The sequence below is a fragment of the Carcharodon carcharias genome, chromosome 19 (assembly GCF_017639515.1).
Source record: "Carcharodon carcharias isolate sCarCar2 chromosome 19, sCarCar2.pri, whole genome shotgun sequence".
In the NCBI taxonomy this organism is placed as follows: Eukaryota; Metazoa; Chordata; class Chondrichthyes; order Lamniformes; family Lamnidae; genus Carcharodon; species Carcharodon carcharias.
The window spans coordinates 108,540,377-108,563,023 of record NC_054485.1 but is presented as its reverse complement, the minus strand read 5'-3'; positions in this window follow the sequence as shown (position 1 = coordinate 108,563,023).

The following is a 22,647-nucleotide window of genomic DNA, read 5'->3' as shown; positions in this document are numbered from 1 at the left end:
ATGCCTTGGGTAAACTCGAGTACATGTTCTGTTAATACAGGAGCTTACTCAAGGAGACTGTTGATAGTAGAGGGAACCCCTAGCTTGTGCTACACCCATCACCTACATCCATTCTGCAGCTTATGCGCTATCTCTCCAAGTTCAGAGGTCGATAAACTTTTCTAATCTTTTGTTGGACCTTCAACGTTCAACTATTCGTTGCACTGGCTCGTTTACGTCAGTTGTTTTTTTTTCCAAATGACAAGTTTCTAAAAGCAATTTTCTTTGGAAATAGTATCTAAGTATGTGAAAAACGCTGAGCTCATACATTTTGTCAACATCACGCTTTGTGCTGAAACCATGAATTGGCTGGTGGGTCAGTTAAAAGCCAAATATTCAGAATGATATCTGAGCACCTAACGATCCCATCCCATTAACCATTAACTAAGGTTGTCACTCGCAGAGGGCGTCACTTTTATTCTATGCTATGTTGATAGGTGGAGACGTAATTTTGCTGCATCAGCTCGTTTTGTGCTAGGGGTGAACAGCAGTATGGGGGTAGGCCAGCATCCAGCCCAGGGAGCACCTTCAGTCATTTTACAAGATGGTGGCTGGTCTAGTTACCTGCTTTTTCTCCAGATACTTTGATGCCCTCAGCAATCAAAAATCTATCATTCTCACTCTTGAAAGTTTTAATTGACCCCCGGCATTCACAGCCTTTTGCGGGAGAGAACTCTAGATTTCCATCCACCTTCTGAGGTTCTTTCTATTATCCTGAATGGCCTGGTTGTAATTAAAATTTATGCCCTTATTCTCAATTGCCTCACCAAAAGACAATCGTTCTTCTATTCTACTTCTGCCAATAATCATTATTGGTAAATCAATATTATCAAAAGGGCTCCACATAATGTCACAACAACTCCTTTGTATATAATAGTTTTGATGTGGTGAAAATGTGACAAAGGCGCTTCACAACAATGTTATCCAAGAAAATTTGACAGCGAAAAGCTGGGATGAAGGGATCCTAGGTGAGCTATGTAGTAGCATAAGGAGGGAATTGAAGAGCTTAGGGTCCAGACAGCTGAGGGCATGGCTGCCAATGGTGGAGCGATTAAGATTAAGGAATGCACAAGAGGCCAGCATAGGATGAGTGCAGATATTGTGAAGACTGTAGAGCTGGAGGAGATGACAGACATAGAGAGGGGTGAGGTCATGAAGGGATTGCAAACAGGGAGAGAATTTTAAAATCAAGACACTGCTTGTTTGGGAGCAACTGTAGGTCAGAGAGCACAGAGGTGATGGATGAAAGGGGCTTGCTGTGGGTTAGGGTACAGACAGAAGAGTGTTATAAGCCAGGGCCATCTATGCGCATGCCAACCTAGACTGCTGGGCTACAGAATGCTGGTCATAGCCTGAAAAGCATTCACCACAGTTCAGGTAAGCAGGTCTCAAAAAAACCATAGGCGACATGAGGAAAAATGTTTCTACAGAGGAGTGGTTATGACCTGGAATGTACCACCCCAAAGATGGTGGAAGCAGAGTCAATTATGGCTTTCAAAAAAGAATTGGATAAGCACCTGAAGGAAGAAAGATTGCAGGGCTACAGGGAAAGAGTGGGACTAGCTAAATTATTCTTGCAGAGGGACAGTGCAGACTCAGTGGGCTAAATGCTCTCCTTCTGTGCTGTTACCATCTATGATTCTGTATTGCCCCTCAAGCCTGCTCTGCCATACATTAAGATCATGTTTGATCTTTGATCCCAACTCATATTTCCTGCCTAATCTCCAGATCCCTTGATTCCCTTTAATACCCCAAAACCTAGTGATCTGAGCCTTGCGTATGCTGAAGGACCAAACATCCACAGCTCCCAGAGGTAGGAAATTCCAAAGATTCACAACCCTCCAACCCTTTTCATCTCAGTCCTGAATTTTCTTTGTTCTTTCATGGGATAATGGCACTATTGGCAAGGCCATCTGTTCCCCAACCCTAATTGCCCTTGAACTGAGTGGCTTGCTAGATCATTTCAGAGGGCAGTTAAGAGTCAACCAGATTGCTATGAATCTGGAGCCACATGTAGGCCAGACCAGGTAAGGATGGCAGATTTCCTTCCCTAAAGGACAGTAGTGAACCGGATGGGTTTTTATGACAATTGATAATAGTTGGCATGACCATTATTACTGGAATTTATATTCCACATTTATTAATTGAATTTAGATTCCACCAGCTGCTATGGTGGGATTTGAACTCATGTCCCCAGAGCGTCAGAGTGGGCATTACTCATCCACTAACATTAACACTATGCAACCATCTTCCCTGAATGGTCAGCCTCTTATCCTGAGACTAGTTCTATCCTTAGTCAAAGTGTACCAGTGTGGTGTGTTGAATTAACTAAGTACCAAATAATGTCCCAATTGGAGTTGTGAGTTTATCTGTCCCTGGAATATTGTGCACATAGATGCATGTTTATATATCAGAACAAGCATAAAATGGAACAAGAACGACAATGCACATATGTTCCAAAGCACACACAGTGGGCTGAATATTATAGTGGCGCACTGATTGAGGGCAGCTATGCACCCAGAAGTTGGTGGCATTCTGACTCCCAGGCCTACTATCGGAACACGCCCGATAATACGCAGATTGCTGCTCATTCATGACATGGGCAGTTTAGAGGCCTTCATCCTGCCCAATGTGTGCTGGAGGGTGGGGTTTCTGGTCTCGGGGGTCGTAGGCTGTGACCTGCAACAAGGTCACGGCCAGAATTTTAAAGGGCCCCCTTTAAAGGTGACCCAACAGATGATCAGTCAAGTGCATCTGCTATACATAGTGAAGATTTGTGCATTTTCCAGTCTGGCCAGGTAAGTCAATTTACATTTCAGCTAAACTCTGCCAACCATGTCAATCTTTATAGGTAGCAGAAATGTTAAAAATCAGCAAGTCTCCCATCTTTTGGCATTCAGGAATTGTATATTTATTCCATATTTCCTTGCATAGATGTCTGCAGCATCGAAGCAAGGGGAGAGACTTTCTGGAAGGGGCAAAGCTTCCCCCAGATTCAGTGAGGCCCCCTGTGATGCCCTTCTACCAGCAGTTTATGATTAACGTGACCAGCTCATGCCAACCGCTGGCAAGAGGTGGAAGCCCAGTCAGACCCATGCTGAGTGGGAGGAGGTGAGGTCAGCAGTGTGGGCGTGGTGCAAAGGACTTGGTCCCAGTGCTACAAAAAGCTCAATGACCTCATGAGGTCAGCAAGGGTGTGTACGGCATCAGTATGAGCATTGTTGGTTCAGTGGGCAACAGGCCTTGCTCGTGAATGCAGGAGGTAATTGTGGTTCACTGCTCATCAAAGGTAGCGCGATTCCACAAGGACACAGCTGTCCTAGAGCATGCCAGTGTGTATTTCAAGCAAGGTCTAGTTATACGGAGGATGGTTGGAAGGATCACCTCACAACACATGAGCATAGGCTATCCATTGGCTCGATCCATTTGACTTTGGACATCCTGGGTGAAGGAAATATAATTCCTGGCCCTTTGGAATATTGTATCCTTGATGCAGTGGTATGCGGCAGGCTGTGTTATCCCACTGAGATCTCCACAGGCTGCCTGGAATGTGTCTGTTGTGAAGAAGTAAAGCTCCACTGTTACCTTCAATGTGACAGGCACCAGGTGGTTGGATGAGATCTCCCCTGTCAGCATCTCACATAGCGATGTGTCACAGTGACTTTGAAAGCCTGAGTCTTCTCCTGCACTGAGCCTCACTCAGTTGCAGGTAGCTGAATCTCTGTCTGTATATATTTGGGGGCAGAGTAAATTTGTCTGTGCCTCCACTGAGGGTCTCTGGGTTCCTCCTGCACCTTGGAGTCTGGCGCTGCTCTGCCCCCTTCCTGAGGAACCACAGCATCCTGAGCGTCCCTGTGTTCCCTTCTTCCTCTCCCCCTTCTCCTCTTCCGTCTCCTCTTAACCCTTCTCTCCTCCTCACTGGAGGATATATCTCCAACTGAGACCAAGTGCCATCTGTCTCTGAGACATTTCATCCCTGGGTAACAAACAAGAAAATAATCAATCAAAAGAACCCTCTGAACCAGAGGAGAGTCCTCCTGATGAAACAGTATCCAAAAGGTTCCTCTGCTCAGTCACACGAGCAGTCCCTGCAGTCAATGAAGTGTTAACTGCAAAGCTGAGACTCTGGTGTCAGCTGCAGTTTTAAAACCCGCCCAAAACAAGCTCGCCTATGACAAAACAAATTCCCCACCGGTTGTGATTCTCACCCTAAAGGGGTATTATTGCTGTCTGAATGTATTATAGCAGTGAGTTGGGTTGTTAACAACCTTAATTGCCGCCCCCAATTTCAATTTGAAATAACACGGGCGGGTTTCCGATTTTTTGACCCACCCGCGTACCGTATTATCGCAAACCGGTGTGATGACATAAGAAAAGGCGCCCAACGTCATCACAGCCCCATAATACGCTCCGTGAAGCGGCAAACACTCCCATACTCTGCCCAAAGAATATAATGAATGGGCCAGTTTTAGAAGAAACTTTCCATCTGCTGCACAAGGTAACTTTGGCTTATTTAGGCCTTTACTTTATAAGTGAACAATTAACCTGCACATTAGACTGTTGCAATAAGTGAATCGCCTGTGGGATAGCGTACACGACAGCAGGTCAATATTCAGCAGTCCCCTGTTTTATTTTCAGCTGCAGTTTTGAGCCACTCAGAAACAATCAAATGCCCCTCAGCCTGCTCAAACGGGCTTAAGATCCAAACCTAAGTACGGGCAGCTTAGCACACGCCATTTGCAAAGAAAATTCATGTCTCCTGGACTCAGCTGCAAAGCTCAGAAAATGTGGCATGTGTTGCTCATGCTCGCTACCCACACAGGTATGCTGCTCATTTTGTATTGCTATCCTGTTCTATTTTCCTCTTCCCTTCAACCACCTCCCCACAACCTCTCTTCCTTTTCTACCAACTTGAAGGCACGAGAGTTCTAACAAGGTGATGGTTCAAGGCTTCTCCAAGTGATCATAAGGGGTGTGTATATAAACAGCGAGGGCCGGCTTGCAATTAGTGTAATCCACAGAAAGACATGACTTGAATTAGCTCCATAGTCACCAACAGGAGTCACTGAATGAGGAGCAGAGATGGGGGAACCTGAGTGATTCTTCCCCAGTTCAAGACCATGAGTTGAATGGTGGCTCGCTGCTGTGGGTCCCAATCTGGGCTCTAATCCTGATTACTGATGCTTTCGTCCACTTTGCCTGACGGATTCTGCTATTCATTATATACTGTTGCTTTTGAAAGAGAATTGGATAATTATCTGAAGAGGTGAAAAAATTCAAGCCCAATGGAGAAGAGGTAGGGCAGTGGGAGAAGTGAAATTGCTCTTGCAGAGAGCCCACATGGAAAGGATGGGCTGAATGGCCCCCTTTTGTGCTGTAGCCATTCTGAAATTCTACTCTAAATTGCTGGGTGACTTGTCTCATCTCACCATATACTGGGAACTATTCTTGGGAGATGGGGCCTGCTCACCAGACGGGTTGCACCTGAATAGAGCCGGGGCCAAATTCCTTGCAGACCGATTTTGCTAGTGCCACTGAGGAGCGGTTAAAGTAACTTGGCAGGGATGTGTGAACCAGGAGGTAATATCAGAGAGGAATACCAAGGTGCAGAGAGAGACAGAGAAAGACAGACAGCACAGGAAATTGTGAGGTATTAGGTAAGGGTCAGTGTGAGAGGGAAAGGAATAAAATCTCAGGTTTACTGTGCATTATGTGAATGCATGAAGTGTGGTAAATAAGGTTGGTGAGCTGCAGGCTCAGATAATCACATAAAAACATGGTGGTGTGGTGATAATGGAGGCCTGGCTCAATTAAGGACAGGACTGGATATTAAATATTACTGGATACAGTGTGTTCAGGAAAGATAGGGAAGGAGTGAAAGAAAGGTGGAGGAGTGGCAGTATTGATTAAGGAGACCCTTACACTGCTGGAGAGAGAGGATGTCCTAAAGGGGTCAAACACAGAATCTATTTGGTCAGAGCTAAGAAATAATAGAGGTACCTTTGCTGGGCTTCTAAAGGCTACTAACCAGTGGGAAAGATAAAGAAGAACAAATCACCAAGCAAATAAGTGCAAGAATTGTAGTGTAGTTATAATGGGAACTTTAATTATCTGAATATACACTGGGATAGTAATGGTTTAAAGGGCAGAAAGGGTCAAGAGTTTCCGGAGTACGTTCAGGAAAATATTCTACATCTACGATTTTTAAAATTCTTTCACGGGAAATGAGCATCACTGGCTAGGTCAGCATTTATTGCCCATCCCTAATTGCCCTTGAGAAGTTGGTGCTGAGCTGCCTTCTTGAAACGTTGCAGTCCATGTGGTATAGGTACACCCACAGTGCTGTTAGGGGGGAGTTCCAGGATTTTCTAGCTTCCTATTTCTATATTTACTAGCACCTGGTACTGAGAGTGCCCTAGAGATTACTGCTTTTGAGGTCCTGCTTGCTAGTTTGTTCCCTAAACTCTGCCTTCAGGAACTCATCCCTCTTTCTATCCATGTCTTCACTGGTTGTAAAGTACTTCAAGGCATCTGGAGGTCTTAAATTGTGCTATATAAATGCAAGTCCTTCTTTATTTCAGAACAATTCACTGTTAAAAGAAATAATTCTTGCCTCTCTTTCGTCAGTTAACTTAAATCTGTGCTCTCTGTTGACCATATGTCTTCATGCATGTGGATTTTACTGCAGGTCTTGCAGCAGCTGACGATACTCTCTATATATCACCCATAACTCTGACTCGCTGGGAAAACGAAACAGTGACGTTGAATTGCTTCACCACCAGGAATCTGGATAACTATTACTTCATCTGGGGATCTGCAAAGCCGGCGGATCTCATGATCTCGTGGATTCTTTATTGGGCCCCAGGTTCGAGCACTGCACTTTATCCGTCTGTCGTAACCGAGCGATTTACTGGCGTAAAGGACTGGACCAGCAAGAAGTTCTCTCTAACAATAAGAAATCTTCAAAAGGAAGATTCCGCCAGATATTATTGTGGCAGCTCCAACACCTATTTTCCTTTCAGCACTGACTGGAGCGGATGTGGAGTTACTCTAAATGTAAAAGCCGGTAAGTTTCCAGCCTTGTCTCTCTTTATACCTCTTTATTCATCTGATAGAACTCCAGCACACGGGGCGATGGTGGTATTGTGATAATGTCAGTGAACTTGTAATCCAGTGCTGAGTAGCAAGGCTCGTGCTCCGGGCACACGGCTTCAATTCCCATCATGGCAACTGTGGAATTTAGGTTCAATTAATAAATGTGGAATATAAAGCTAGTCTCACTGATGGTGACCTTGAAACTATCAACGGTTGTTGTAAAAACTCACCTGGTTCACTTAAGGGAAGGAAATCTGCCGTCCTTACCCAATCTGGCCTACATATGACACCAGAGACAGAAAAGCCCACATCCCCTGTTAAGAATAACAAATATCATGATTCAAGCTCTCACTTTTGGGCAGTGCAGAGAGGTGCCATCGTTTAAAGGATGAGGGATTAAACTTGTCTCTCTTGTTCCTGCGGCATTGGTGGAGGGAGTTTTCCTCGTATCCTGGCCAACATTCTGCTTCAGTCAACACATGCCAAACCATATTAAAAGGTTAAAAGCAAAATGCTGCAGATGCTGGAAATCTGAAACAAAAGCAGGAAATGCTGTAAAAATTCAGCAGGTCTAACAGCAACTGTGGAGTGAAAGACAGAGTTAATGTTTGAAGTCCGTATGACTCTTCTTCAGAGTCTTAAAAGGTTGCTTAATTAATTTACACTCTGTAACTCTTTCATTCAAACCAAATCAGAGGACAAATTAAAAGGCAGCCCCTTAAAGGGAAACTGCAGAAACAAAAGGCAAGCATGAACTTCCCATTTGGCTACACATCGAGAAGTAATTAATTGGCTGTACATTGCTTCGGGATGTCCTGTGGAGTTGAAAGGTGCTGCACAAACACCAGCTGTTTTATTTTTATCATGAATTTCTGTATCTACCTTTCACAGCGCAACACTAGGAGTGTCAGCTTGGATTTGTGTGCAAGTCTCTGAAGAAAGGCTTAAGCTCTCAACCTTCTTAAGTTAGAGACAGGAGAGTTACCAACTAAGTAAGCCATGGGTCACACCTTATTGCAAGCTAAAGTTTCCCTTCTTGCCATCCGAGGAGTCCATAGCAAACACATCCCTGATTACACTGGCTGCCCCTCCAGTGAGCGTTAATTGGCTGGAGGTGGGACTTCTGCCTCTCAATCAGGAGGAAGCCCCAGCTCAGAGAGCTGCTGGCCAATCTTACTGGCCGGCAGCTCTCTAGTGCCTGCAGCGACCAAAGCTGCACAGAAATGGGAATATAAGCAATCCCAGGAGTTCAGGAACAGGTTGTCTCAGGGCAGGGAGGGTAGGTGAGGCCTTGGGGGTAGATAAAGGTGGGTTGGAGTGTTGGTTGAGAGGCTGGGAGTGGAGGGGGAGCTTTTGAGAGTGGGTTCCTAATGTTAAAAGGAGGCTGCTTGTGGAGGCACCACCCCTTCCCCCCACCCTACCTTCCCATCTGAGGCCTCAACAGGGTTAATTTTCAGGATTCCCCCCTGCCCCTGAACTCCTCCCACCAGCCTGAAAATTGAGGCTGGGTGGGAAACAGCCCTTAAGTGCTCAATAATTGGCTGCTTAAGGGTCTCAGCTGAGGCAAGGGTGGGACTGTTGTTCTAGGCCTCACCTGAACCAATGTAAGATCACAGCGCGGTTGTGGTACATGGAAACCCAACGGGAAGTCCATTGAAATTTTTTATGGTCAACTACAGCCACACCCTCCCCCCTGCCACTGCCTACAAACCCTTCAGCAGGGGAGTGTGAAATTTTGCCCAAGGTGTTAAACATGGTCCACGAATTTCTAATGAATGTAAGTACAAATAATTTGATCACCTACTTTTTAGCTCTATTCGAAAACTTTTAGACTTTAATCCATTCCCTCTTACTCTCACCCCCACCTTACTATTTGCTACTTTAGTGCCAACTGTCCCTCCAAATTCTCTGTGCTCCTTGGGTTTCCTCTCTGATATTACCTCCTGGCTCCCTTTCCCTTCCCCGTTGAATTTACCTCAGTCAGCTGAATAGTGGAATAGGCTTGAGGGAGTGAATGGGCTACTCCTGTTCCTTTTTAAACGTAGCCACTCAATGTAGGCCTGAATCTAGTTCCTGCCTTCTTCACCAACCATAGTAAAATGACTTTCAGGAAGGTTCACTTAGCAATAATCAGGACTGGAATTTCAGGCTAATTTCCCCCTTCTTATCATCCAGACACTTTGGGTAGCTGTATAAGCTGAGCTCAGGTCATTGCACAACCATACAAGGATGTCTCCTGCTACCTCTATGAACACAGCAACATAGGGAATAGGAGCAGGAGTAGGACATTCGGCCCCTCGAGCCTGCTCTACTATTCAACTGGATCATGGTAGATCTTCTACCCCAATGCCATCTTCCCGCACTATCCCCATATCCCTCAATAACTTTAATACCTAGGAATCTATTGGCCTTTGCTTTGAATGTACTCAATGACTGAATCTCCACAGCCCTCTGGGGTCGAGAATTCCAAAGATTCACCACCCTCTGAGTGAAGAAATTCCTCCTCATCTCAGTCCTAAATGGCCTGCCTCTTATGCCGAGATGGTGTCCCTTGGTCCCCTGCTTCTAGTCCCACCACCCTTCCTTGTCCAACTCGCCACCCCTCCACTCCCAACTGCCTTCCAGCCAGGGAAAACAACCTTCCTGCATCTACCCTGTCGAGGCCTGTAAGAGTTTTGTATGCTTCAATGAGATCACCTCCCATTCTTCTAAACTCTAGAGAATACAGTCTTCTCAATCCCTCCTCACTGGACAATCCCACCATCCCAGGGATCAGTCTGGTGAACCTTCACTGCGCTCCATCAATAGGCAAGTATATCCTTCTTTAGATAAGGGCATCAAAACTGCACACAAAGACTTCAGATGAGTTCTCACCAAGGTTCTACATAACTACATGAAGACTTCCTTACTCCTGTACTCAAATCCTCTTGCAATAAAGGCCAACAGGCAATTTGCCATCCTAATTGTTTGTTGCACTGGCATGTTAGCTTTCAGTGACTTATGAACAAGCACACCCATGTCCCTTTCTGTCACCATTTGATCTGACTCCATGCCACGTTATGCAGCTTGTTTACCCCAATGCCATCGGTAGAGCCCAGGTTTAATAGGAACAATAGAGGGAATTTTAAAGTGAGGGGGGGTGGGGGTAGGAAAACGCGGCCAGCCATTCAAAAGTCCACTGTCTTTGGTGGGACTGGAATGTCCAGCCAGCAGGAGGGGCCATAAAATTCCGCCCAATGTGTTAATATGTTACCATCTTTGAATCTTGAACACAAGAGATCAATTCAAACCTGACACAGTAAATTTATGTTGTCAATATTTGTATCGGGTTGTGTTTACATATGGTTGCTGTTGGCTTAATGACAATTTTATTTCCATTTCAGCTCCCTCACCAGCACCTCCGTTGGTTCATTTCCACAATCCACACCCTGAGGACATTTTCCAACAGAAGAACATTTCACTGCTGTGCGTGGCCGAAAACTTTTACCCTGATGACCTTTCCATTTCCTGGCACGTAGATGGTGACAAGGTCCACTCAGGAGTCTCACATTCTGCTTCCCTATTAGCTGACAATGGCACCTACACGAAGATCAGTAAACTGATAATTGACACATCTCAATGGATCAAAGGCTCTATTCTCAGCTGCAAAGTTTCACATGAAACACTGGCTTCACCAATCACCAAGCACATCAGTAATACTGGTAAGGTTTACGCTGAGTTTTTATTAGTGCCATTCTGGGGTAGAAATTCATCTCCAGCATGAGCACAAAATGAGCAGATTCACCTCTCAATATTAATTCTATGGAATTCAAGAAGCTGATTCCAAACACCCCCATTCTATCCAAGATGATTTCCAACCTCACTGGCCTCCTTGCCTGTTTCAGTCTTTCTGGAACTGGGAAGTAGACAATCTGAGATGTAACAAGGACAGAGCAGCCCGCTTGATTGGAACCCCATCCACCACCTTAAACACTCACTCCCTCCACCACCGATGCACAGTGGCAGCAGTATGTACCATTTACAAGATGCACTACAGGAATTCACCAAGGCTCCCTTGACAGCATCTTCCACACCCGCTATCACCTAGAAGGACAAGGGCAGCAGGCAGATGGGAACACCACCACCTGGAAGTTCCCGTCCAAGTCACCCACCATCCTGACTTGGAAATATATCGCTGTTCCTTCACTGTCGCTTAGTCAAAATCCTGGAACTTCCTCCCTAGCAGTACTGTGCGTGTACCTACACCACATGGACTACAGGAGTTCAAGAAGGCAGCTCACCCACCTTCTCAAGGATAAGTAGGGATGGGCAATAAATGCTGGACCAGCCAGGGATGTCCACGTCCTGTAAATGAATTTTTAAAAAAAATCCCTCACGTAGAGGGCGATCACTAGCTGCTTGCCAGGGAAGGTGATTGGATCCCACACACTGGATTTACTTCAGGAACAATTCAATTCCATAATGTAATCTTAGGCAGGTGGGTATTTTAGAAAGGTGTGATCTAAGTGGTTAACACCCAGTTCTCCAGGAATTAGTTAGTGAGGGTTTTTGGCGGGGGGGTGGGGGAGGGGGCGGAGGTGGGTGGAGGAGGGGTGTGGGGGCTCTAATTTGAACTTTGTCGGCAGCGTCTAAAAGCGGTGATGGCTGCCAAAGGGCCTCCTACATGCAAGTATTTAGTTTGTACTTGGTCATTCTCGCTAGGGTGCCTATGTTAATTCAACCTCTTGATATGACACCAGTGCAATTGTAATTGATCTGTAGAGCGGTACCCAATGGAGCCAATGCTTTATATTTTACCACCGACCTTCGAAGAAATTGACATGACAGCAAAGGCAACCCTCACCTGCCTGGCAACTGGCTTTTACCCGATGGAAATTTCCTTCCACTGGCTCATCGATAACAGTCCCGTGGTTGACAACATCAAGAGCTACCCACCTGTTCTAAATATCAATGGCACCTATTGTTCCCAAAGTGAGTTGACTACATCTGCTCAGAAATGGAACCATGGCTCTGTCTATTCATGTGAGATTCAGCATGTGTCAGTGCCTGACGGGATCGTTCAAAACATCAATAAAACCCAGGGTAGGAAAACTCTGTTTCAATCTTTCTCCTTTTTCCTCTTCACCATTTGATTACAAATTGGAAATGTATGTATTTGTCTTGAATGATTCTTTGACTAGATAATTCTTTGACTTGATAACTAATCTCATAATTATCTGCTGTGACAACAACTTTCATTTATATAGCATCTTTAATTTTACCAGACCCCCATCCCCCCACCCCCCAACAGGAGTGTTATGAAGCACAAATAGAGACTGAGACATATTCATGAAGCTTGGTCAAAGAGATGGGTTTTACAGTTTAGGGCCTAGGCAACCACCAATGGTGGAGTGCTTAAAACTGACGAATCTCAAGGGGCCAAAACTGGATGATCAGCGATTTGTGGGGCTGGAGGAGGTTACAGAGTTATGGAGGAGGGATTTGTAAACAAGGATGAGAATTTTAAAATTAAGACATTGCTTGATTGGGAGTCAGTGTATGTCAGTGGAGACGGGAGTGAAAGAGGAATGGAACTTGAGTAAAGGCAAAGGAAACAGAGTTTTGGATGACCTCCAGTTTATAGAAGGTGGGACGCCAGCCAGGGAAACATTGGAATAATCAAATCCAGAGGGCACAAAAGCATGGACGAGGGTTATAGCAACAAAAGAGCTGAGGCAGGGGCAAAATCGGGTAGCATTACGAAGGTGAAAATAGGTCGTCATAGTGATGGTGTTGAAATGTGAATGGAATGTGACACCAATGTTGCAGTCTGGTTTAGTCTCAGAGTTGCCAATGAGAGAAAAGGATTTGGGAGCTAGGGAATGGGATTGGGCTGGGGAGGGGGCCAAAGACAAATGGCTTCAGTCCTCCCAAAAATTAATTGGAGAAAATTCCTGCTCATCAAGTATTTTCCTTGTGACCATGAACATGGTGTCAACAATTGGCGAGAGGTGTGTCTAACACATTGTGTTGAAGGGGCAGAATCACATCGACTGCCTCTTGTAGGTCCCATATGATGCTGAATTCCACTGACTGTCATAGAACTGAATATCGGGCAGGGCAGATAACAGGAGATCATTGCACAGATGTTGGGGATAACAGGCGGTTGGACATCAAGGAGATAGAGAACAGACGGCAAATGTAAGAAATTGGGGAATGGGGAACAGACTATAAAAGTATGGATAATTGATGGGGGGCTGCGGATAATAGGCAGTTAATGTTTGGATATCAGGGGGTTGGATAACAGGCAGTAAATATATAGGTATAGTGGGGGGTGAAGAACAGGCAGTTAATGTATAGATATTTGGCAAATGAAGAACTGATGGTAAATCTATATGGAGGTGTGAATAAGAGGCAGTCAATGCACAGACATTAGGATGATGTATAACAGGCAGGAAATGTATGGATATTGAAAGGAATGGTAATGCATGAACATAGGAGATACAGATAACGGGCAGGGGACATGTGGGGGAATGGTTAACAATTGGTTAAGTTCAACATTTAACCATTATACAAATTAACAGCAGCTTGATGATCTGTAAGAGTCCTTCAAATGGAAAGTTATGTGTTCCTCTTCCTGTAGCTCATCATTAAAGTATAGAACTTGCTTTTCAAATTTATAATTTCCAATTTTACAGCTTTTGCTTACAATGCGATTGGCTGCGCAAGGCTAAGCTACCAAATCGTATAAACAGACACTGCTTTACATGTGAATACATTAGGGCTAGTACAGTAAATTTGGGTTGTAATAACAGGATAGAAATTCATTCTGGACAGTAGAGAAGAATAAGCAATATTTGTGCATTAACTGCCTGTTACACACCCCACCTCATATCTGGGCATTACTGCCTGTTACACATCCCACCTCATACCTGTGCATTGACTGCCTGTTACACATCACTCCTCATATTCCTGCATTGACTGCCTGTTACAAACTCACCTCATATTCCTGCATTGATTGCCTGTTACAAACTCATCTTATATCCATGCATTGACCACCTGCTACATACCACCACATGTCCGTGCATTGATTGCTTGCTATCCATCTGCCACCCCTGATCTTTCAGTTCCACTGCAGTCAGTGGAATTCAATATTAGGTGGAGTCGATGACAGGTGGTTCGTGTGTTCGTAGTACGCAATGTGTTGGACACATCTCTAGTCGTTTCCTGATTTCATTTTCATGGCAGTGAGAAACCCAATCTATCAATAAGCACTGAGTCTCCCACCTCATATTCATACATTGACCGCCTGTTACACATCCCACAACTATCCGTGCATTGACTGCCTGTTAAATATCACACCTCATATCCATACATTGGTCGCCTGTCACACATCCTATCTCATATCCATGCATTGACCACCTGTTATGCATTCATCTCATATCAGTGCATTACTACCTGTTACACATTCCACCTCATTTCTGTGCATTGGCCGCCTGTTACACACCCAACCTCATATCTGTGCATTGACTGCCTGTTACACATCCCACCTCATATCTGTGCATTGACCGCCTGTTACACATCACGCCTTATATCCATGCGTTGACTACCTGTTACACATCCTACCTCCTATCTGTGTATTGGCCACCTGTTATCCATCTGCCACCCCTGATTTATCAGTTCTGCTGTAGTCGGTGGAATTCAGTAGCAGGTGGGGTCAATGACAGGTAGTTCATGTGGTGCTGCACCTTCTACCCAGTATGTTGGACACATCGCTAGCTGCTTCCTGATTCCATTTTCATGGCCTTGAGAAACCAAGTCTATCAATAAACACTGAGTCTCCCATTCTAAAGTGGCGTTAATGGCTGTCAGGACCTCGATGGACAATATCCGTTGATTAAGTATTTTATTTATGCTTTTAACAGAACTTTTCTTCCACCAACCAACGATAACCCCCATCAAACTTCAGTCTGGTGACACTCAGCAACAACAAACAGTGACCCTGGCCTGCTTTGTGTCAGGTTTTTATCCAGCTGATATTTATGTGACCTGGAGAACCGAAAGGGGTTTGCAAGTGCTGGAAAGTGTGACGAATTTCCCGGTGGTGCAGGACACGAGTGGGACATACAGCACAGTCAGCCAGATGACCATTACCCTAGTAGACGTGGATCGCACACTTACATACATGTGTGTAGTTGGACACGAGTCTCTCACATTCCCAATAGAAAAATGGTTTCAAATCAGGTAAATTCCTGATCGCGATGGGTCTGGAAAACTTGTTTGATCTTGAAAATGCTAATGGCCTGCACATATGAAAGACGGTGGCATAATGGTAATGTCACTGGATGAATAATCCAGAGGCTCCAGGTGAATGAGCTGGGGCCACAGATTCAAACCTTACCACGGTAGCTGATGGAATTTGAATTCAAAAGAAAATCTGGAATTAGAAAGTTAGTCTCACCAGAAACTATAATTGATGACCATTAAAAAACCTACTAATGTCCTTTAGGGAAGGAAATCTGCTGTCTTTACCTGGTCTGGCCTACATGTAACTCCACACCCACCAATAATGTGGTTGATTCTTAACTACCCTCTGGAATGGGCAACAAATGCCCACATCCCATGAAAGAATAAAGGAAAACAAATGTAGATCTACTAGCAATTAGGGATTATTGAGACAAGATTACAACTTTGAAAAAACTCAGCAGGTCTGGCAGCATCTGCAGAGAGGAGCACAGTTAACGTTTCGAGTCCAAATGACCCTTCAACAGAACTGTTCTGTTGAAGGGTCATTCGGACTCGAAACGTTAACTGTGCTGCTCTCTGCAGATGCTGCCAGACCTGCTGAGTTTTTTCAGGTATTTTTGTTTTTGTTTTGGATTTCCAGCATCCGCAGTTTTTTTTGCTTTGTCTTAAGATTATAACCTTGCCCGGAGAGGGTTTAAAGTTTGCATTTTTCCCAGGTGACATCATTTTCCTGATAGAGAATTAAGCTTATCAAAGACACCCCTCACCACAATCGCCATTCCTCACTACAATCCCCATCCCTTACCACAATCCCCACCCTTCACCACAATCTCCACCATCCCCACCCCTCACCACCATCCCCATCCCTCACCACCATCCCCACCCCTCACCACCATCCCCATCCCTCACCACCATCCCCACCCCTTACCACAATCCTCACCCTTCACCACAATCTCCACCATCCTCACCCCTCACCACCATCCCCACCCTCACCACCATCCCCACCCCTCACCACTATCCCCACCCTTCACCACCATCTCCACCCCTCACCACCATCCCCACCCCTCACCACCATCCCCACCCCTTACCACAATCCTCACCCCTCAGCACCATCCTCACCACCATCCCCACCCCTTACCTCCACTCTCACAACCCGTGTCTCCAGTTCCCCACTGCCTCTGATCTCCCACCACCTGGCCCCGCCCAATAGCCTCCGATCTCTGACCTCTGACCTCTGACCTCCCCCAGCCTCTGATTCCTCAGGCCTCTGATAATCCACCTCACTGCCTCCATCTACCAAACCCTCCCTCCCTCTCTCCTCTGCATTTGCCTGACTGCAGCCTTATGCTAATGGCCTATCTTCCTGACGGCCAGTCAGCCTCTCAATCTTCTGGCTGCTGCTGGGAAATGGATAGTGTGCTGATAATTACACAAATGGCCAAGTTAAGATAATCAGTCAAGCTTGTAATGTGGCTCATTTATACTTGCTAGAAGTGACATACATTCATGCACATGGGCCAATTCCCAGCAAATAAAGGGAATATGTTCAAGCCTTGCACCTTTTTTGAATTACTGGGGAGTCTCATCGTCCCTCATTGCTTTCTCCATGGCAGCACCTCAGCCAATCAGAGTTGACTTGCCAACCAATAGCAACCTTTTCTCCTGTGGTATAAGTTGTCATGATGATTTGAAATTTGACATTCCTTTGTTTGTCCTGATGAGTGCAAGATATAAAGTTTCAACATGTCTCTCATTTTAGCAATATTCGAGAAAATAAATGTTAATTAGCTCCGACCACTAAATCCAAGAGGCTCTGAGGGAAACCTATTCTTTTAGTTTAAATGCAGCTCCTGTTACTCTCTCCCTGCTTCCAAGTAAAAATCCAGCCCTGTGCCTCTGTTCATAAAGCTGAGGGTCCCATTGTCTTTTCTAAAAAAAAATCATGTATCATTGCAGCATTTAATTGTAATATTCATTTGTGATAATTTCAGCTCGTTGTGTCCGCGTAGAAATGCCCTAAACTCTAAATTTAGTTCCACTAACCTGCCTGTTTGAGATAACTATTGAAACAATTCTTCTCTTTTAGTTGATGATCCTGCTGGTGAAGAATCCAATCGCCTGAGATTTTCATCTGTCCTCACACACTAGGCGCTGGAGAGATATTCATCGTGGAAAATCGTTACCATTTATTTTGTTCTACTACCTGCTCGCTATAGATAGTTGATGTGAAAATAATGATAATATTTTCCCCTTTGAGATTTAACTCAATATTATGTTAATAAAATTGACAATTTCAGCATATGAACTACAGACCTCTAAGGAATGTGAATTAATCTTAGAGATGTTGCAAACATCAAATAAAACATCAAACATCTCTGCTTAATTCTTTTTTAATTCTAAACAGCAAACTAGAAGGTTGAGATGCACCTTTAAATATCCATAAATAAGTTCACAATATAAAATCGATTGTGTAAATGTTAGAAAGCATTGGGAGCCACTGGAGGCATGTTTTCAACAAGCAGACTAGAAGAAATTAAGAAACCAATTACTGAACAACAGAAAGTTGAATGATTTAATTTCTAAAACAAGTTATGTTCTACTTTCTACCACATCCTATCAATGTGTGAAATATCAGTTGATGCAGTGGAGTGGTTTTGATCAAGGGGTGTGTGATTTTTCTTACTCGGTATCCATTTCGACACTTCATCATGAGCTGTATGATCTTTCTTATTGGGTATCCATGTCCACACTTTCTCAATGAGTCTGTAATCTTACTCACTGGGTATCCATGTCCACCATCTATCATGAGTTGTGTGATCTTCCTTACCAAATATCTATTTTGACACTTTATCATCGGGTCTGTGATCTTACTCACTGGGTATCCATGTCGAAACTTTATCAAGGGGTCTGTGATCTTCCTTACTGGGTATCCATTTCGACATTTTACCATGGGGTGTGTGATCTTCATTAATGGATATCCAAGACTACATTTTATCAAGGGGTGTGTGAGCTTGCTTACTGGGTATCCATTTCTGCACTTTATCATGGGGTGTGTGAGCTTGCTTACTGGGTATCCATTTCTACACTTTATTATGGGGTGTGTGAGCTTGCTTACTGGGTATCCATTTCTACACTTTATCATGGGGCGTGTGAGCTTGCTTACTGGGTATCGATTTCTACACTTTATCATGGGCTGTGTGAGCTTGCTTGCTGGGTATCAATTTCTACACTTTATCATGGGCTGTGTGAGCTTGCTTACTGGGTATCCATTTCCACACTTTATCAAGGGGTGTGTGAGCTTGCTTACTGGGTATCCATTTCTGCATTTTATCATGGGCTGTGTGAGCTTGATTACTGGGTATCCATTTCTACACTTTATCATGGGCTGTGTGAGCTTGCTTACTGGGTATCAATTCCTACATTTTATCAAGGGGTGTGTGAACTTCCTTGCTGGGTATCCATTTCCACACTTTATCAAGGGGTGTGTGAGCTTGCTTACTGGGTATCCATTTCTACACTTTATAATGGGCTGTGTGAGCTTGCTTACTGGGTATCCATTCCTACTCTTTATCAAGGGGTGTGTGATCTTCCTTATTGGGTATCCATTTCTACAATTTATCATAGGGTGTGTGATCTTCCTTACTGGGTATCCATTTCTACACTTTATCAAGGGGTGTGTAATCTTCCTTACTGGGTATCCATTTCTACACTTTATCATGGGGTGTCTGATCTTCCTTTCTGGGAATCCATTGATACAATTTATCATGGGCTGTGTGAGCTTGCTTACTGGGTATCCATTTCTACACTTTATCATGGGGTGTCTGATCTTCCTAAATGGGTATCCAAGTCTACACTTTATCAAGGGGTGTATGATCTTGCTTACTGGGTATCCATTTCTACACTTTATCAAAGGGTGTGTGATCTTCCTTATTGGGTATCCATTTCTACACTCTATCATGGGGTGTGTGAGCTTGCTTACTGGATATCCATTTCTACACTTTATCATGGGCTGTGTGAGCTGGCTTACTGGGTATCCATTTCTACACTTTATCAAGGGGTGTGTGAGCTTTATTACTGGGTATCCATTTCTACACTTTATCAGGGCTGTGTGAGCTTGCTTACTGGGTATCAATTCCTACATTTTATCAAGGGGTGTGTGAACCTCCTTGCTGGGTATCCATTTCTACACTTTATCATGGGGTGTGTGATCTTCCTTACTGGGTATCCATTTCTACACTTTATCAAGGGGTGTGTAATCTTCCTTACTGGGTATCCATTTCTACACTTTATCATGGGTTGTCTGATCTTCCTTACTGGGTATCCAAGTCTACACTTTATCAAGGGGTGTGTGATCTTCCTTACTGGGTATCCATTTCTACACTCTATCATGGGGTGTGTGAGCTTGCTTACTGTTATCCATTTCTACACTTTATCAAGGGGTGTGTGAGCTTGCTTACTGGGTATCCATTTCTACACTTTATCATGGGGTATGTGATCTTCCTTTCTGGGTATCCATTTCTACACTTTATCATGGGCTGTGTGAGCTTGCTTGCTCGGTATCCATTTCTACACTTAATCATGGGCTGTGTGAGCTTGCTTACTGTGTATCCATTTCTACACTTTATCATGGGCTGTATGAGCTGGCTTACTGGGTATCCATTTCTACACTTTATCATGGGCTGTGTGAGCTTGATTACTGGACATCAATTCCTACATTTTATCAAGGGGTGTGTGAACTTCCTTGCTGGGTATCCATTTCTACACTTTATCATGGGCTGTGTGATCTTCCTTACTGGGTATCCATTTCTACACTTTATCAAGGGGTGTGTAATATTCCTTACTGGGTATCCATTTCTACACTTTATCATGGGATGTCTGATCTTCCTTACTGGGTATCCAAGTCTACACTTTATCAAGGGGTATGTGATCTTCCTTACTGGGTATCCATTTCTACACTCTAACATGGGGTGTGTGAGCTTGCTTACTGGGTATCCATTTCTACACTTTAATATGGGGTGTGTGAGCTTGCTTACTGGGTATCCATTTCTACACTTTATCATAGGGTGTGTGAGCTTGCTTACTGTGTATCCATTTCTACACTTTATCATGGGGTGTGTGAGCTTGCTTACTGGGTATCCATTTCTACACGTTATCATGGGGTGTGTGAGCTTGATTACTGGGTATCCATTTCTATACTTTATCATGGGGTGTGTGAGCTTGCTTACTGAGTATCCATTTCTACACTTTAGCATGGGGTGTGTGAGCTTGCTTACTGGGTATTCATTTCTACACGTTATCATGGGCTGTGTGAGCTTGCTTACAAGGGATCCATTTCTACACTTTATCAAGGGGTGTGTGATCTTCCTTATTGGGTATCCATTTCTACACTCTATCATGGGGTGTGTGAGCTTGCTTACTGGGTATCCATTTCTACACTTTATCATGGGCTGTGTGAGCTGGCTTACTGGGTATCCATTTCTACACTTTATCAAGGGGTGTGTGAGCTTTATTACTGGGTATCCATTTCTACAGTTTATCAGGGCTGTGTGAGATTGCTTACTGGGTATCAATTCCTACATTTTATCAAGGGGTGTGTGAACTTCCTTGCTGGGTATCCATTTCTACACTGTATCATGGGGTGTGTGATCTTCCTTACTGGGTATCCATTTCTACGCTTTATCAAGGGGTGTGTAATCTTCCTTACTGGGTATCCATTTCTGCATTTTATCATAGGATGTCTGATCTTCCTTACTGGGTATACAAGTCTACACTTTATCAAGGGGTGTGTGATCTTCCTTACTGGGTATCCATTTCTACACTCTATCATGGGCTGTGTGAGCTTGCTTACTGGGTATCCATTTCTACACTTTTTCAAGGGGTGTGTGAGCTTGCTTACTGGGTATCCATTTCTACACTTTATCATGGGGTATGTGATCTTCCTTTCTGGGTATCCATTTCTACACTTTATCATGGGCTGTGTAAGCTTCTTTACTGGGTATCCATTTCTACACTTTATCAAGAGGTGTGTAATATTCCTTACTGGGTATCCATTTCTACACTTTATCACGGGGTGTCTGATCTTCCTTACTGGGTATCCAAGTCTACACTTTATCAAGGGGTGTGTGATCTTCCTTACTGGGTATCCATTTCTACACTCTAGCATGGGGTGTGTGAGCTTGCTTACTGGGTATCCATTTCTACACTTTATCATGGGGTGTGTGAGCTTGCTTACTGGGTATCCATTTCTACACTTTATCATAGGGTGTGTGAGCTTGCTTACTGGGTATCCATTTCTACACTTTATCATGGGGTGTGTGAGCTTGCTTGCTGGGTATCAATTTCTACACTTTATCATGGGGTGTGTGAGCTTGCTTACTGGGTATCCATTTCCACACTTTATCAAGGGGTGTGTGAGCTTGCTTACTGGGTATCCATTTACACACTTTATCAAGGGGTGTGTGAGCTTGCTTACTGGGTATCCATTTCTACACTTTATCATGGGCTGTGTGAGCTTGCTTACTGGGTATCCATTTCTACATTTTATCATGGGCTGTGTGAGCTTGCTTACTGGGTATCCATTTCTACACTTTATCATGGGCTGTGTGAGCTTGCTTACTGGGTATCAATTCCTACATTTTATCAAAGGGTGTGTGAACCTCCTTGCTGGGTATCCATTTCCACACTTTATCAAGGGGTGTGTGAGCTTGCTTACTGGGTATCCATTTCTACACTTTATAATGCGCTGTGTGAGCTTGCTTACTGGGTATCCATTCCTACTCTTTATCAAGGGGTGTGTGATCTTCCTTATTGGGTATCCATTTCTACAATTTATCATGGGGTGTGTGATCTTCCTTAATGGGTATCCATTTCTACACTTTATCAAGGGGTGTGTAATCTTCCTTACTGGGTATCCATTTCTACACTTTATCATGGGGTGTCTGATCTTCCTTTCTGGGTATCCATTTCTACAATTTATCATGGGCTGTGTGAGCTTGCTTACTGGGTATCCATTTCTACACTTTATCATGGGGTGTCTGATCTTCCTAACTGGGTATCCAAGTCTACACTTTATCAAGGGGTGTATGATCTTGCTTACTGGGTATCCATTTCTACACTTTATCAAGGGGTGTGTGATCTTCCTTATTGGGTATCCATTTCTACACTCTATCATGGGGTGTGTGAGCTTGCTTACTGGGTATCCATTTCTACACTTTATCATGGAGTATGTGATCTTCCTTTCTGGGTATCCATTTCTACACTTTATCATGGGCTGTGTGAGCTTGATTG